This window comes from Mus caroli, unplaced genomic scaffold (assembly GCF_978045245.1).
Source record: "Mus caroli unplaced genomic scaffold, Mus_caroli_1 scaffold_8, whole genome shotgun sequence".
NCBI classification, from domain to species: Eukaryota; Metazoa; Chordata; class Mammalia; order Rodentia; family Muridae; genus Mus; species Mus caroli.
Genome location: NW_028227263.1, coordinates 134,851,206 through 134,869,398, shown reverse-complemented (window position 1 = coordinate 134,869,398; position 18,193 = coordinate 134,851,206). Strand labels below are relative to the sequence as shown.

The following is an 18,193-nucleotide window of genomic DNA, read 5'->3' as shown; positions in this document are numbered from 1 at the left end:
AAACAGGCTTATCAAAGCGAAAGAGCAAGGGTTAATATTTCAACAGAGGGAATGTATATATACATTTTTATTATATACAAGGAATAAAGTTTTAAAAGATAAACAAAATAGAAGTTATCATCATAATTGGTAGTTTGAAAACAATCTTGTCATTTCTAAGAGACTTAAAGGCCTTAGAGCGGGGCCTCAAGGATGAGTTAGAGCTTTAGACAGGTCTCCTGTAGTAGGAGCTGACACTACAGGGAGGCTGGTGATGTGTCAGACCTCAGGAAGGAATGAGATGTGTGCGAGGAACAAATGAAGAGCTGGGAAGGAAGGGTCCTTCCAGGGTCAGGTGTTCTGACAGTGATTGTAAAGGTAATCAGTGAGATAGAAGAGTTCCAGGTAAAACCCTGGGTTTCTCATACTAAAGAAACCTTTCTGTAGGCTACAAATGGTTAAGGGACAGGAAAAGGGAGACATGAGCCGAAGACAAACTAGAAAAGGCTGGTTGGAGATAGGGAAATAGCCTTAGCCAGACAGCAAAGGAGATGGCATTCACCAATACAAGTCTAAACCTGGAACAACGATTTCCATATATTTGGTATTTAATTATATACAAGAAAAATACTTACTTGTTACAGAAGAGCTTCTTTATATAAAAAGCTAGAAACACACACACATATTCAATGTAAATCCCAAATGGCACCCAGCTTACTACATCCTTGGACTACAGGGATTATAAAAAAAACTTTCAGTTCAACTACAGTTACTGTGGGGCCCTCATACAGCAGTCCCCTTTTCATCTGTACATATCTTCAGACTGTGGAGTTTCAGGTTGTATTTTAAAGATGACATCCTAAGCCTCAGATCAGCTAGAGGTTTATGGAGGTGTGCAGGGGCAGTCTACTCTTGGAGATGGAGAGATCCGAGGCCTCTTCCACTTTATACTTCTCCACCGGGTTAAGGCCTCTGTTTTCTTTGTCTTTTCCATGTGGCTTTTTACGCTGGAAAAAAGGAAGCCCTCTGCTGGAAGAGCAATCCGCACTGGTGTGTTCAGTTGTCTCTGGACTTACAGGTTCCTCAGTGCACTGCTCCAGAGCCTCCCTCTCTTCATCCATGTCCTGACTGGTCTCCTTGCTGGTTTCTGAGCTGTTTAGCATCATTAGTGGCTGTTTCTTTTGCAGCTGATCAAGCAGCTGCTCTCGTGGTTCAGTTCTCACAAGTGTTGTTGGATATAAATATTTTTTCCTCTCTGGTGTCATACCTGTTGGGATATCTAGTTTGAGATCCTGTTTCAGAAAGCAATTCAGCTTTGTTAACCCAGTCTTTATAGTTTTATCAAGCTCCAGGCTTCCTGCTTTACATTTTTCTTCATCAGAAGTCATCTGAGCAACAAAGGAGCTGTGCTGGTTCTCAACAGCTGTGCTCTGTTCTCTTACTTTCTTAGTGATCTCCGAACTTGAAGCTTTACAACATCCATTTACAAACTCCATTAAATTCTCAAGTTCTTCCTTTCTCTTGCTTAGGCAGGATGCCCACTGATCAGAGAAATGAACTGTGCTTGTGTTCAGGGTCCCACACTTCTGGGTGATCTCTTGGGATACAATCTCCAGGTTGCTGTTGAGTGAACTGCAGTGTCCTACAGACTCTTCAACCAACTGTGTGCCTTCTTGATTAAAGTGTCTGAGTTCTTGTAATAATCCATCAGATTCAGCAAGAAGTTTCTTACTGTGAACTGTTGTTTTATTGATTATATCAGTAGACCTCCGCTCTGTATTTTCTTGAATACTGTTCAGTGGTTTCTGGATGTTTTCATACTTCTTCTCCAAAGCACAGAACCTCTCTGCCCAACTACTGCTTAACTGGCAAAGTTCCTGTGAATGGGTTTCCTTTATTGTCTTCAGGTCTTCAGTTAGGTTTCCACAAAGCTTTTGTGATTCAACCAAGGAAGAAACTGTGTTTTCTCGGAGTTCATGTAAATTGTTACATAATATGCTGAGAAAACTGTCTATTTCTCTTTTTTGATCTTCTACCTTTTCAGCCACTGTCGATGAAGCCCTGAAAATATGCTGTAGCTGCCTATTTATGTTCAAGATGGAAACCACACCAGGGGCTACGATGGTCTTCAGGGAAGTGAAAAGGTCGGTCACAAGTTCATCAATCAATCCTTGCAGAACACTTTTACTTTGTGCTGCTAACGATTGCTCTTCCAATATCATATCAGAATTCTGAGAAACACGAGCTGACACATTTTCTGGAATAGACATGAGAGATTCAAGTGCTGTCGTGGTAATGGTGTCTAATGCAGAGACACTAGAAGACATCAGGTTACCAAACAGTGTCTTATGAACGTCTAGCATGGCCTTTTGTTTCTCACTGCCATCCTTAATCAATTCTTCCATATTATTAAACAGACTGTTGAGGTTTTTGCCAAAGCTCTCCTGAGCTTCAGCATTGTGTTCATCAATTGCTCTCTTGCGGTCCAGTTTAGAATGTAGGCCAGATACAGCCCTGGTGGTTTCTTTAACTGTGTTAAGCAACTTGCTGGCAGTGTCATGTAGCGTCTTCTCGGTTCTTTCCAAGGCTGAAGAGACGTATTCCTCTTTAACAAGTTGTAATTTTGTTTCTTGCAAATGTTTCTGAGTGGTTTCAAGTTCCTGTGTCTTGGTTTGCAGGTCAGATTTACACTGGTCAAGTAATAACTCTTCCCAGAGTCAAGAGGGATTGGTTGATATTTCCAGCTTCCCGGGCCCTCTTGTCAACAGCTCCAGAACGCCCAATATTTTCACTTCCTGCGAGATCAACCAAATTCAACTTTCCTATTTTAACAAGCTCTTCTCCATCAATTGTTGTTTCTTTCATGTGTATCGTAACAGAGAAAACTGAGTGTGAACGACTAGAGTAAGCATTCATCAAGGTTGCTGCAGTTGTCCTTTTTGCTGCTCCCTTCTCTAAGATTTGGTAGACTTCATCTTTATTGTGTACTGTGATTTCCTCTAAGCCTTTGATTATCACTCCTCTCTTGTTCCGGGGATCATCAAACATCTGCAGCCTTTCAGAAACATCAGAAGATGGACTAAGAAGATCAAAAAGCTCCTCATTATAGATTTCCAACAGGGACACTTTAACTGAAAACTCAGTGCCATTATCAGAAAGTTTCTCAAAAATTTGATGAAGAGTGCGTGGAATTATACCAGCCAGAGGATCCTCCTCCCAGGTATATACTTCATTAGGTGACCTTTCACCTTCCATTGTAAAAGTTTTTCCAGTGCCAGTCTGACCATATGCAAAGATGGTGCAATTATAGCCCATAATAACTTCATCTAGAATTGGACAAACAACACTTCGGTAAACATCAATTTGTTTTGTAGATGCTCCAAACACCATATCAAACGTGTATGTCTTCTTTGAGGTCTTGTCCGTCAACCCTGCAGTCCGTACACTGACTTCTTTCCGTGCATGGTCACATTCCACTACTGAGTGGGCATTAGCTTTCCGCTCTGCCAGATTAAATGGTCTGCATCTCACCACCACCTGGATGTTCCTGCCCTTTTCCTCTTTCTTCTTCAAAGAACTCGGCTGGGACGCCATGACGGTCGAGCCAAAACCTGCCGGCCTAGCGGAGACTCCGACACAGTGAGAACCGGGAGTCGCCTCTCCTCACCCCGGTGCTGCCAAGGCCACGAGGACCAAGACTCGCAGCTCGGCGTCCCCGAGGTCCACGCAGGCCTCTTGGCCGTGGCCACCGCCCCGCAAAAGCCGGACAGGACGAACCTCCTCTGCTCGGAAATCAGCAACCTTGAGTTAATTTTATAATGAGCCACTTTCCTGAAATAATTTTTCATCTGTAGGTGTTCTTTGGTATAACTTTGGGGGTTGCTTTTGCATCCTATCATATCATATCATCTGAAAATAATGATATTTTGCCTTATTCCTTTCCAATATATATCCCCTTTACCTCTTATTGTTCTCTAACTTCTCTAGCAAGAACTGTGGATGGTATATTGAATAGATAGGCAGAGTTTGGGTAGCCTTGATTGTCCCTGATTTTAGTGGGATTGTTTCATGTGTGTATTTAATTTTATGTTGGCTGTTGGTTTCTTTATGATTGCTTTATGTTTAGTTGTGTGCAATGAATTCCTAATTTCTGTATGACTTATAACAGGAAAAGGTGTTGCATATTTTCAATTGCTTTTAAGGCATCTAAAAATATGACCACATCTAAAAAAAATTGACCACAGTGAATTATGTTTTTAATGCGTTCTTAAATTTGTTCTGAGAGAATTTTATTGAGTAGTTTTGCATTGCTATTCCTAAAAAAAGTCGCTCTGAAGTTTCTTTGTTTGTTGGGTCTTTGTATCATTTAGGTATCACAGTAACTGTGGCTTCATGCAATGAATTAGGTAGTGATCTTTCTTTCTGTTTCTGTTTTGTGGAATAGTTTGAGGAGTATTGGTATTCGTTCTTTTTTGAAGGTCTGGTAGAATTCAGCAATAAAACCATCTGGTCCTGGGATTTCTTTAGCTGACAGGCTTTGAATTTCTACTTCTGTTTCCTCAGGTCTTGTGGAGCTGTTTAGATAGTTTACTTGATGTTGATTAACATTGGTAGGTTGTGCCAGTCTAGAAAATGATCCCATTTCTTCTAGATTTTCCAGTTTTGCTGCATATAGGCCTTAGTAGTGAAAGACTCCAAAACTCCCAAAGGGAGGCACTTACTCAAGCCTCGGGTCAGCCGCGCACCCAAGAAGACACTGAGACCGGTACTTAAGATGTATAGAGAGTAAGATTTAATACAGCAACGACAAGAAAGCACATAAAAGCACATAAACCAGAGCCCTATAAAGCAACAGCAAGCAAATACATGAACTAGAGCTCTGGGGTCGAAACCCACACACCCCGCATGGTGTAGAGGGGATTCGACAATTAGCCCAAACTTTTCACAAGCTTTTATAGGAAGGAGGCAAGGGGGGGAGCAGGGCAGGGAAAATACAGGTTTTACGTCACTAAGAGATTCAGCCAAGGGTTTTTTTCAAAGTGCTTTTGCAACCGCGTCCCACACTTTGGCCATGTACTTGATTCATTGGAACTGAGGTTTTTACTCACACCCTTATCTCAAAAATGTCCCTGGCACAGTCCTTAGTTGGGAGGGGTTGGACTGGGTTCGTTCCAGGAAACCCTTATCTCAGAAATGTCCCCGGAACAGTTTTCATTTGAGAGGGGGTCTGACTCTGGTGTGAGAGTTCAGAATGTACTCTGGGGTGAGAGTTCTGGTGGTCAGTAATTTTCCTCTTTCATTAGCAAGATCTCATGATTCATTGAATTTCCTCAGTTTCTGCAATGTCTCACCTTTATGATTTTCTTAACTTGGATACAGTCTCTGTGCTCTTTAGTCGGTTTTGTCAAAAGGTGTATTTATCTGTGATTTTCTCCCAGAACCATGTCCCAGTTTTGTTGATTCTTTGTATCTTTCCCTTACTTTCTTATTTGTTGATTCCAGCCCTGAGGTTTTCCATTTTCTTCCATTTACTGCTCTTAGGTGTGTTTGCTTTTTTTTTATAAATATAGCTAAATAGAGAATTAAATAAACCATACCCAGAAACATACAAAGACAAACACACACAGTAAGAGAGAGGGGGGAAGAGAGACAGATAGACAGACAGAAAGGCAGTGACAGAGAAACTGAAATTGTGTCCATTAAACCAACAATTAATGAACTGACCATGGTGCTTACATAATAGGATGTTTCTTATATTTAGTGTTGAACAATCTCTAACTAACCCTTTGGGTGGAACAACAATATGAACTAACCAACACCCCCAGAGCTCTTGTCTCTAGCTGCATATGTAGCAGAAGGTGTCTTAGTCGGTCATCATTGGGAAGACAGGCCCCTTGATCTTGCACACTTTACATGCCCCAATACAGGGGAATGCCAGGACCAAGAAGTGGAAGTGTGTGTGTAGGGGAGCAGGGCAGGGGGAGGGTATAGGCCACTTTCAGGATAGCATTTGAAATGTAAATAAAGAAAATATCTAATAAAAATAAAAAAAATAAAAAATTCTCAATAAAATCGTCACAAACTGAATCCAAGAACACATCAAAATGATGATCCCTCATGATCAAGTAGGCTTCATCCCAGGGATGCAGGGATGGTTTACTATAAGGAAATCCATCAATATAATCCACTATATAAACAAACTCAAAACAAAAACCACATGAACATCTTGTTAGATGCTGAGAAAGCATTTGACATAATCCAACACCCATCCATGATAAAACTCTAGGAAAGTTCAGGAATTCAAGACCCATATCTAACAATAATAAAAGCAATATACAGCAAACCAGTAGTCACCATAAAACTAAATGGAAAGAAACTTGAAGCAATCCCACTACAATCAGGGAGTAGACTAGGCGGCCTACTTTCTCCCTACCTATTCAATGTAGTACTGAAAGCCTAGCCAGAGCAATTAGACAACAGAAGGGCACCAAATTGATACTAATTGGAAAAGAAGAAGTCAAAATATCACTATTGCAGATGATATGATAGTATATACAAGTGACCCTAAAAATTCCACCAGAGAACACCTTAACCTGATACACAGCTTCAGTGAAGTTGCTGGATATAAAATTAACTCAAACAAATCAGTGGCCTTTCTCTACACAAAGGATAAACAGGCTGAGAAGGAAATTAGGGAAACAACACCCTTCACATTAGTCACAAAAAATATAAAATACCTTGGTGTGACGCTAAATAAGGATGTGAAATATCTGTATGATAAGAACTTCAAGTCTCTATAGATAGAAATCGTAGAAGATCTCAGAAGATGGAAAGAGCTCCCTTGCTCATGGATTGGAGTGATCAATATAGTAAATATGGCTATCTTGCCAAAAGCAATGTACAGATTCAATGCAATCCCCTTCAAAATTCCAACTCAATTCTTCACAGAGTTAGAAAGGGCAATTTGCAAATTCATCTAGAATAACAAAAACCCTAGGATAACAAAAACTATTCTCAACAATAAAAGAACCTCTGGTGGAATCACCATGCCTGACCTCAAGCTGTCCTACAGAGCAACTGTGGTAAAACTGCATGGTACTTGTATAGTGACAGATAGGTAGATCAATGGAATAGAATTGAAGATGAAGAAATGAACCCACACACCTATGGTCACTTGATCTTTGATAAAGGAGCTAAAACAATCGATTGGAAAAATACATTATTTTCAATGAATTGTGCTGGCTTAACTGACTGTTATCATGTTGCAGAATGTGAAATGACCCATTCTCATCTCCTTGCACAAAGCTCAAGTCTAAGTGGATCAAGAAACTCCACCTAAAACTAGAGACAGGGAAACTTATAGAGGACAAAGTGGGAGGAAAACCATGAAGATATTGGTACAGAATAAAAAATTCCTGAACAGAAGAACAGCTGTGGCTGGTGCAGTATGATCGAAAATTGACAAATGGGATCTGATAAAATTGCAAAGCTTCTGTAATGAAAAGACACTGCCAATAAGACAAAAAGGCCACCAACATCTTGGGAAAGGATTTTTACTAATCCCAAATCCGATAGGATTATCCAATATCCAATATATACAAAGAACTGAAGAAGCTGAACTCCCAAAATATCAAATAACCCCATTTAAAAATGGGGCAGAGAGCTAAACAAAGAATTCTCAACTGAGGAATACCGATTGCCTGAGACGTACCTGAAAAAAATGTTCAACATCCTTAATCATTAGAGATATGCATATCAAGACAACCCTGAGATTCTACCCCACGCCTGTCAGAATGGCTAAGATCAAAATTTAGGTGACAGCAGATGCTGGCGAGAATGTAGAGAAAGAGGAACACTCCTCCATTGCTGGTGGGATTGTAAGCTTGTACAACCAATCTTGAAATCAGTTTGGCGGTTCCTTAGAAAATTGGATATAGTAATACCTGAAGATCCAGAAATACCTCTCCTGGCCATGTACCCAAATGGTGTTCCAACTGGTAATAAGGACACATGCTCCAGTATGTTTCTAGCAGCCTTATTTATAATAGCCAGGAGGTGGAAAGAAGCAAGAGATCCATCAACAGAGGAATGAATACTGAAAATGTGGTACATATACACAATTGAGTACTGCTCAGCTACTAAAAACAATGAATTTAGGAAATTCTTTGGCAAATGGATGGGTCTGGCGCATATCATCCTGAGTGAGGTAACCCAATCACAAAAGAACTCACACAATATGCACTCACTGATAAATGCATATTAGCCTAGGAACTTAGACCACACAAGGGACAATTTGCAAAACACATGAAACTCAAGAAGAAGGAAGAACAAAGTGTGGATACTTCGTTCCTTCTTAGAATGGGGAACAAAATACAAATGGAAGGAGTTACAGAGACAAAGTTCAGAGCTGAGATGGACGGAAGGACCATGCAGAGTCTGCCCTGACCGGGGATCCATCCCATAATCAACCACCAAACCCAGACACTATTGCATATGGCAGCAATATTTTGCTGACAGGACCCTGTCTCTTGTGATGCTATGCCAGTGCCTGACAAATACAGAAGCAGATGCTCACACTCATTTATTGGATAGGATACAGGGCCCCCAATGAAGGAGCTAGAGAAAGTACCCAAGGAGCTAAAGGGTCTGCAACACTATAGTTCGAACAACAATATGAACTCACCAGTAGCCCCCAGAGCTTGTGTCTCTAGTTGGGTATGTCGTAGAGAATGGCCTAATTAGCTACCAATGGGACAAGAGGCCATTGGTATTGAGAAGATTATATGCTCCAGGACAAGGGAGTGGTAGTGGATAGGTTGGGGAGCAGGGTGGTGGAAGGTTAGAGGGGACTTTTGGGAAGGCATTTGAAATGTAAATTAAGAAAATATCTAATAAAAGAGGCTCCTGCCTCTTCAGAGACAAGCAGGTCTCCAAACAATGGATTTGAAGGCTTATTCACCAAAAAGAAAGAAGAGTGGAAGTGTGCTGTTTATTCTGTACAAAATGAGAGCTCTTCCCTAAAATGTGTGGCTTGTGAAGCCTCCAAGCCATCTCTTAAGCCACATTAAGCTCATTCAGCTTTTACAGTGGGCTCAAAGTCACAGTCAAATGAATCTGCAGGAAGTCAAGTGGGAACAGAATTCAAAAGTAACTTTCCTGAGAAGAATTTTAAAGTTGGCATTTCAGAGAAGAAATTTAAATTTGGGCATGTGGATCCAGAAAAACCACCTTCCTTTGCCTTTCAGGGTGGCTCTAATACAGAATTTAAGTCAATCAAGGATTGATATATTGGAGAGATCAGGAAATCAAGGCCCATTCCTAAACATCCTAGAAGCAAATTACTGCAAATGAACATCCAATAGCAAATTAAATGTAGAGATATTTGAAACAATCACTTAAATCAGGGACAAGACAAGGATGCACACTCTTCCCATATATATTCAATATAGTACTCAAATTCTAACTAGAGCATTAAGACAATATAAAGGGATCAAGGGGATGGCAAAGAAGAATTAAAGGTATCACTGATTGTAGACTATATAAGTGTGTCCATGAGTGACCCCAAAAATACTATCAGAGAACTACTACATCTGATAAACAGCAAAGGGACTGAACGTGAAATTAACTCAAATAAATCATTAGCTTTCCTTATACCAATGATAAACAGGCTGAGAAAGTATTTAGGAAACAACACCCTTCACACTAGCCACAAATAATATAAAATCTTAGGGTAACTCTAACCAAACAAATGCAAGATCTATATGAAAATGACATCAAGTCTCTCAAGAAAGAAATCGAAAAAGATCTCAAAAAATGAGAGTTCTCCCATGCTCACACATTGGCAGAATTAATATAGTAAAACTGGTCATCCTACTAAAAGCAATCTACAGATTCAATGCAACCTCCCAAAAAATCCTGACACAATTCTTCCAAAACATCTAAAGAGAAATTCTCAAATTCATCTGGAAAGCCAAAAATCTACAATAGCAAAAATAATTCTTTTTTGTTTGTTTGTTTTTTCAAGACAGGGTGCCTTTTGTAGCCCTGGCTGTCCTGGAACTCACTCTGTAGACCAGGCTGGCCTCAAACTTAGAAATCTGCCTGCCTCTGCCTCCCAAGTGCTGAAATTAATGGTGTGTGCCACCAAGCCAGGCTACAAAAATACTTCTTAGAAATTAAAGAAATCCGGGCATGGTAGCACATGCCTTTAATCCCAGCAATCAGGAGGCAGAGGCAGGCTAATTTCTGAGTTCAAGCTCAGCCTGGTATAAAATGTGAGTTCCAGGATAACCAGGGACATAGAGAGAAACCCAGTCTCGGGAAAAAAAAAAAAGAAATTAAAGAACTTCTGGGGGAATCAACACCCTTGACCTCAAGCTAGACTACACTGAAATAGTGATAAAAACAACTGTATGGTGTTGGGACAGAGATAGCCATGTTGAAAAATGAAATAGAATTGAAGATGCAGAATAAAGCCACATCCTTATGGACACTTGATCTTTGAGAAAGAAACCAAAAATATACAATGGAAAAAAGAAATCACCTTCTATAAATGGTCCTGGTGTAACTAGCAGTCTGTACACTTAATAATGAATATAGAGACATATTAGACACAGTACACAAAGCTCAATTCTAAGTGGATGAAGGACCTAAACATAACACCAGACACAAGAAATCTAATCTAATAGAAAAGAAAGTGAGAAAGAGCCTTGAACTCATTGTCACAGGAGGAAATTTTCTAAACAGAAATCCAAAATGGGATCTCTTCAAACAGGAAAGCTTCTATAAGTCAAAGGACATAGACAATAGGTAAAATCGGACACGTATAGACTGGGAAAAAAATCTTCACTAACCCTACATCCCAGGGAGATAATATCCAAAATATATAAAGAACTCAAGAAGCCAACCACAAAAAAATAAAAAATAAAAAATGGGATATAGAACGAAAATGAGAATTCACAACAGAGGAATCTGAAATGGCTCAGAATCACTTGAAGAAATGTTCAAAGTCATCAGTGATCAGGGAAATGAAAATTATATAGATCTTGAGATTCTACCTTACAATACCCAGAATGGGTAAGATGAAAACCTCAGGTTACCACACATGTTTGACAAGATGAGAAGAGAAAGGAAGACTCATTATTTGCAAGTGGGATTGCAAACTGGTACAACCACTCTGCAAATCAATCTGGAGATTCCTCAAAAAATTAGAAATAGATCTACATGTAGACAAGCTATAGCACTCTTGGGCTTACACCAAGAAGATGCCACACTATGCCACAGAGACACATGTTGCACTATGTTCATGGTTTCCTTATTTATGATAGCCAGATGGTGGAAACAACCTGGATATCCAACAAAAGAAGAATAGATATAGAAAATATGGTTCGTTTACACAATGAAATACTACTCAGATATTAAGAACAAGAATATACTGAGTTTGCAGGCTAAAGGGGAGAAATAAAAAGTATCATCCTGAAAGCCATAATTCAAAACCAAAAGGATATGCATTGTATGTACTCACTAATAAGTGGATATTAACCAAAAATATAGAATGCCCAGGATACAATCTACAGAAAGCAAAATTTAGCAACCCAAAGGTCTAAAGTGAGGATAATTCAATACCACTTGGGAGGTAAAAGAAAGCAATCACAGGAGCTAGGACAAAGGGACCTGGGACAGAGGGACCTGTGTGGGAAAGGGGACAGAAAGAGGTAGATGGGGACATGATCAGGTATTGGGTGGGGGGAATAAGAAAGAAGCCCCGAGGGCCAACAAAATAATGGAAACAGGCAACTCTGGGAAGTAGGAAGTAGGGGGACACCCCAGAAAGTAGCCAAGTCCTTTGGGGAGGGGGGTGAGACTCTCAGGTCTCAAAGGGAGGAACCTGAGATGAAATGCCCTACAGTGAGGTGAGGGAATTTGTAAAGCCCACTTCAAGCAGAAAGATAGGACATCAAGTGAGGGATGGGATTACGATCCCACAGCAAAAATCTCTGACCCAGAATTGTTCCTGTCTGAAAGAACTGCAGGGACAAAAAAATGGAAAAGATCCTAAGGAGAAGGAGGTCCAGTGACAGGACCAAATTGGAATTCAGCTCCAGGGGAGGCACCAGAGTCTGCCACTATTACTAAGGCAATGGTGTACCTACGAAAGGGGGCCTGTCATGACTGCACCTGGAAAGACCCAAAAAGCACTTGAAAGAGTCAGGTGCAGATATTTATGCCCAATAATTGACAAAAGCTGCTGACACTTGTGGTTGAATTGGGAAAAAGCTGAAAGAATCTGAGGAGAAGATTGACTCTATAGGAGGGTAGAATTCTCAACTAACTTGTATCCCCAAGTTCTCTCAAAAACCAGGCCACCAGTCAGGAAACATACACCAGCTGATATGAGGCGTTCAACATATACAGGAGAAGACTGCTGGTTCTACACTCAGTCAGAGAAGATGTGTCTAATTCTCAAGAGACTAGAGGAACAATGGAGTGGGGATGTCTTCTATGATAGGGGTGTGGCGGGTAAGGTGGGGACATCCTTGTGGAGACAAAAGAAGGAAATATGAGATATGGAACAGTCATGGGGTGATTAGGAGGGATATAAAATCTGGACTATAAAAAGGATTACATAAAGTTTACATTAAAAAGGAATATTATCATAAATATAAAGAGAGAGTCCCAGTTTCTCCTCCTTTCTGCTGGACAATCAGCCACAAAACAACTAATAAAGGGCCATTGAACAGCCAAGATCCAATGGACCCCATTCCACCCACTTCTTCTAAACAAGATCATTCATAACATAATTACCCTGGATATCAAAAGGCTCATTCACCTAACACAGATGCCCACTGTTATTGAACTTCTATACCAAGGACTTAGCCTTATTTGAATCTCCCTATACAGGACCCTCCCACAGGCTCCTCCTTGCATCCTCTCATAGCCAGCATACTTTCACACCCTGGGGCCACACCCAGTCTGTAGCCACACCTTAACACCTAATGGAAACCTGGCCAGATGAAAGACAATTTTTGTTTGCTTTTCTTTCTTTTTTTTCTCTTCTCTTCTTTTCTTCTGAGACAGAGTTTCTCTGTATGAACTGTGCTGTGTGTAAGTCAAACTGAAGACAAGGCTGAACTAGAATTCAAAGGGATGCACCTGCCTGCTCCTTCCCACACAGGCCTAGGATTAACAGTATGTAACAAACAACTGACACATCCTTTGAGATTTATTCCCCTTTCTGGCTCCATCCAGAAAAATATTTTCTTTATATATATTGGATATTAGTCCCCTAACTGATTTAGGATAGGTAAAGTTTCTTTCCCAATCTGTTCATGTTTTTTTTTTTTTTTTGACTTATTGACTGTGTCTTTTGCCTTGCAGAAGCTTTGCAATTTTATGAGGTCTCATTTGTCTATTCTCGATCTTAACAGCACAAGCCATTGCTGATCAATTCAGGATTTTTTCCCCCTGTACCCATATCTTCGAGGCTTTTTCATACTTTCTCCTCTATATGTTTCAGTGTCTCTGGTTTTATGTGGAGTTCCTTAATCCACTTAGATTTGACCTTAGTACAAAGACATAGGAATGGATCAATTCCCATTCTTCTATGTGATAACTGCCAGTTGTGCCAGCACCATTTGTTGAAAATGCTGTCTTTTTTTCACTGGATGTTTTTTGCTCCCTTGCCAAAGATCAAGTGACCATAGGTGTGTGGTTTCATTTCTGGGTCTTCAAGTCTATTCCATTGGTCTACTTGTCTGTCGCTATACAAGTACCATGCAGTTTTTATAACAATTGCTCTGTAGTACAACTTTAGGTCACCATGGTGAATCCACTGGAGGTGTTTTTAATCTTTGAGCAGAATTTTTGCTATCCTAGGTTTTTTGGTATTCCAGACGAATTTGCAGATTGCCCTTTCTAATTTGTTGAAGAATTGAGTTGGAATTCCAAACACTAGTTCTCTTTATCTTGTACAGATTTTTCTCTGTTTGAACACTTCTTCAGGGAACAGCCTTATATACCTTGTCTGGGCAGGAACCTCAAAGCTCCGCCCACTCTTTGGCTCCTCCCACTCTGTGGACCTGCAAATTCAGTAGATAAACACACCCTTCAGTGCCACTGGGATTTTGGCCCCACCCTAGAGAGTCCTTGTCTTATTGATTGAATTACATTTTTTGTTTTGGTTTGTTTATTTGTAAGTCAGGGTCTGTCACTACAGGAAGTTGTCTTCACAGTCTATAAGGTGTCTAGTTCTCCCAAGAAAACAAATTCTTGCTTATTTAGGGGAAAACTTCCTACAATACATTCTATCAGCCTTGCTGGCGGTATACCTTAATTCAAACTACTCAGGAGTCAGAGGCAGGTCATCTCTGTGACTTCTAAACCGCCTTTCTCTACACAACACTTTACTGGACAAATAGAGCTACACAGAATTAAACAACCTCAAAATTAAAAATTTGTATCTATAAAGATGAATATTGTTTTAATCACATTCTTTCTCCTCCCCACGCTCTTATTCACATGTATACCCATCATACTTCAAAGCATTCTCTTAGCCATTCTGACTGGTGTGAGTTGGAATCTCAGGGTTGTTTTGATTTGCATTTCCCTGATGATTATGGATTTTGAACATTTTTTCAGGTGCTTCTCAGCCATTGGATATTCTTCAGGTGAGAATTCTTTGTTTATCTCTGAGCCCCATTTTTTAATGGGGTTATTTGATTTTCTGGAGTCCACCTTCTTGATTTCTTTATATATATTGGATATTAGTCCCCTATCTGATTTAGGATAGGTAAAGATCCTTTCCCAATCTGTTGGTGGCCTTTTTTGTCTTATTGACTGTGCCTTTTTCCTTGCAGAATCTTTGCAATTTTATGAGGTCTCATTTGTCTATTCTCGATCTTAACAGCACAAATCATTGCTGTTCTATTCAGAATTTTTTTCCCCTGTACCCATATCTTCAAGGCTTTTCCCTACTTTTTCCTCTATATGTTTCAGTGTCTCTGGTTTTATGTGGAATTCCTTAATCCACTTAGATTTGACCTTAGTACAAGGAGATAAGAATGGATCAATTCGCATTCTTCTACATGATAACTGCCAGTTGTGCCAGCACCATTTGTTGAAAATGCTGTCTTTTTTCCACTGGATGTTTTTAGCTCCCTTGTCAAAGATCAAGTGACCATAGGTGTGTGGTTTCATTTCTGGGTCTTTAATTCTTTTCCATTGGTCTATTTGTCTGTTGCTATACCAGTACCATGCAGTTTTTATCACGATTGCTCAGTAGGACAACTTTAGGTCACCATGGTAAATCCACCGGAGGTTTTTTTTTTTATCCATGAGCAGAACTTTTGCTATCCTCGTTTTTTTGTTATTCCAGACGAGTTTGCAGATTGCCCTTTCTAATTCGTTGAAGAATTGAGTTGGAATTTTGATGGGGATTGCATTGAGTCTGTAGATTGCTTTTGGCAAGATAGCCATTTTTACTATATTGATCCTGCCAATCCATGAGCATGGGAGATCTTTCCATCTTCTGAGATCTTCTTTAATTTCTTTCTTCAGGGACTTGAAGATCTTATCATACAGATCTTTCACTTCCTTAGTTAGAGTCAGGCCAAGGTATTTTATATTATTTGTGACTATTGAGAAGGGTGTTGTTTCCCTAATTTCTTTCTTAGCCTGTTTATCCTTTGTGTAGAGAAAGGCCATTGACTTTTTTGAGTTACCTTTATATCCAGCTACTTCACCAAAGCTGTTTATCAAGTTTAGGAGTTCTCTGGTAGAATTTTTAGGGTCACTTATATATACTATCATATTATCTGGAAAAAGTGATATTTTGACTTCTTCCTTTCCAATTTGTATCCCCTTGATATCCTTTTGTTGTCGAATTGCTCTGGCTAGGACTTCAAGTACAGTGTTGAATAGGTAGGGAGATAGTGGGCAGCCTTGTCTAGTCCATGATTTTAGTGGGATTGCTTCCAGCTTCTCACCATTTACTTTGATGTTGGCTACTGGTTTGCTGTAGATTGCTTTTTATCATGTTTAGGTATTGGGCTTGAATTCCTGATCTTTCCAAGACTTTTATCCTGAATGGGTGTTGGATTTTGTCAAATGCTTTCTCTGCATATATGGCTAAGATAAAAAAATTCAGGTGACAGCAGATGCTGGCGAGGATGTGGAGAAAGAGGAACACTCCTCCATTGTTGGTGGGATTGCATGCTTGTACAAACACTCTGGAAATCTGTTTGGTGGTTCCTCAGAAAATTGGACATAGTACTACGGGAGGATCCTGCAATACCTCTCCTGGGCATATATACAGAAGATGTTCCAACCAGTAAGAAAGACACATGCTCCACTATGTTCATAGCAGCCTTATTTATAATAGCCAGAAGCTGGAATGAACCCAGATGCCCCTCAACAGAGGAACGGATACAGAAAATGTGGTACATTTACAGGATGGAGTACTACACAGCTACTAAAGACAATGAATTTAAGAAAGTCTTAGGCAAATGGATGGATCTGGAGTGCTGAGTGAGATAATGCCATCACAAAAGAACACATATTGTATACACTCATTGATAAGGGGATATTAGCCCAGAAATTTAGAATACCCAAGATACAACTCGCAAAACATATGAAACTCAAGAAGAAGGAAGACCAAAGTGTGGATACTTAGCTCCTTCTTATAATTTTAAACAAAATACCCATGGATTGATTTACAGTGACAAAGTTCAGAGCAGATCTTGAAGGAATGACCATCCAGAGACTGCCCTACTTGGGGATACACCCCATAAACCACCACCAAACCCAGACACTAGGCAGATGCCAGCAAGAGCCTGCTGACAGGAGCCTGATATAGCTGTTTCCTGTGAGGCTATGCCAGTGCCTGGAAAATACAGAACTGGATGCTCACACTCATATATTGGACTGAGCACAAGATCCCCAATTAAGGAGCAAGAGAAATACCCAGGGAGCTGAAATGGATTGAGTCCCCATAGAAGAAACAACAATATGAACTAATTAGTACTCTCAGAGCTCCTTGGAACTTGTCTTAGTCAGGGTTTCTATTCCTTCACAAACATCATGACCAAGAAACAAGTTGGGTAGGACAGGGTTGATTCGGCTGACACTTCCATACTGCTGTTTATCAGCAAAGGAAGTCAGGCCTGGAACTCAAACAGGGCAGGAAGCAGGAGCTGATGCAGAGGCCATGGAGGGATGTTCTTTACTGGCTTGCTTCCCCTCCCTTGCTCAGCCTGCTCTCTTATAGATCTAAGACTACCATCCCAGAGATGGTCCCACTCACATGGGGCCTTTCCCCTTTGATCACTAATTGAGAAAATGCCTTACAGTTGAATCTCATGGAGGCCCCTGACCAGTGTCTCTAGTTGCATATGTAGCAGAGGATGGTCTAGTAGGCCATCATTGGGAAGAGAGGCTCTTGGTATTGCAAAGACCATATGCCCTAGTACAGGGGAATGCCAGGGCTAGGAAGCAGGAGTTGGTGGGTTGCGGAGCAGGGCAAGGGGAGGCTATAGGGGACTTTTGCGATAGCATTTGAAATGTAAAGGAAGAAAATAGCTACTAAAATTAATTGATTAATTAATAAATACATAAACACATGAATACATAAATTAATAAATGCCAGCAGAGGAATTGAAAAGGTAAAGAGAGGTGCTGGAAGTGTGAGGAGGGAAGGCAGTTTTGCAGAAGATTTTGTTAGCACACAGTTTGTCCAGGAGAAGCAAACCTGTGAATGACAGTAGGCTAGATCAGTTGTTATAATTTAGAGTATGGCATTGTGAAACTTGGAGAAGGGACTGTTTAAGCAATCTTTAAAAAACCAAGGGAGGAACTGTTGGTATAAATGTTTATAAGAAGTGGGCGGGAAACTTGGAGTGGGCAGGGACTTAAGAGAATTGTTCAGTGAAAATAGCCACTTTACAAAAGAGTCCCCCAGGTGGTGCTGGTTTTGAAGATCTGACAGGAGCATAAAGAGCAGCTGAGCCTTGGCACTCTGTAGCTGAGGTGGAGTCCCTGAAGGTAGTCCAGGTGAGGCTACTCGTTAAAATGCAGTCGAGTTTCATCAGAAAACCCCAGCATTTTGGAGATAGCAGTAACCATGGGATGGTTACCCAGAACACCAGCAGCAGTGAGATGGATCCAAGCCAAACCCTAGGAGACAAGCTGTGATGCAGAGGCCAGTGCTGCAGACATTCTA

At 40.4% G+C, this 18,193-nt stretch overlaps 1 pseudogene; it reads right to left on the bottom strand.

Annotated features, from left to right (window-relative positions):
- Window positions 1–843: 843 nt before the first annotated feature.
- Window positions 844–3,583, bottom strand: LOC147003620 (kinesin-like protein KIF11 pseudogene; annotated as a pseudogene).
- Between the last annotated feature and the right edge of the window lie 14,610 nt (window positions 3,584–18,193).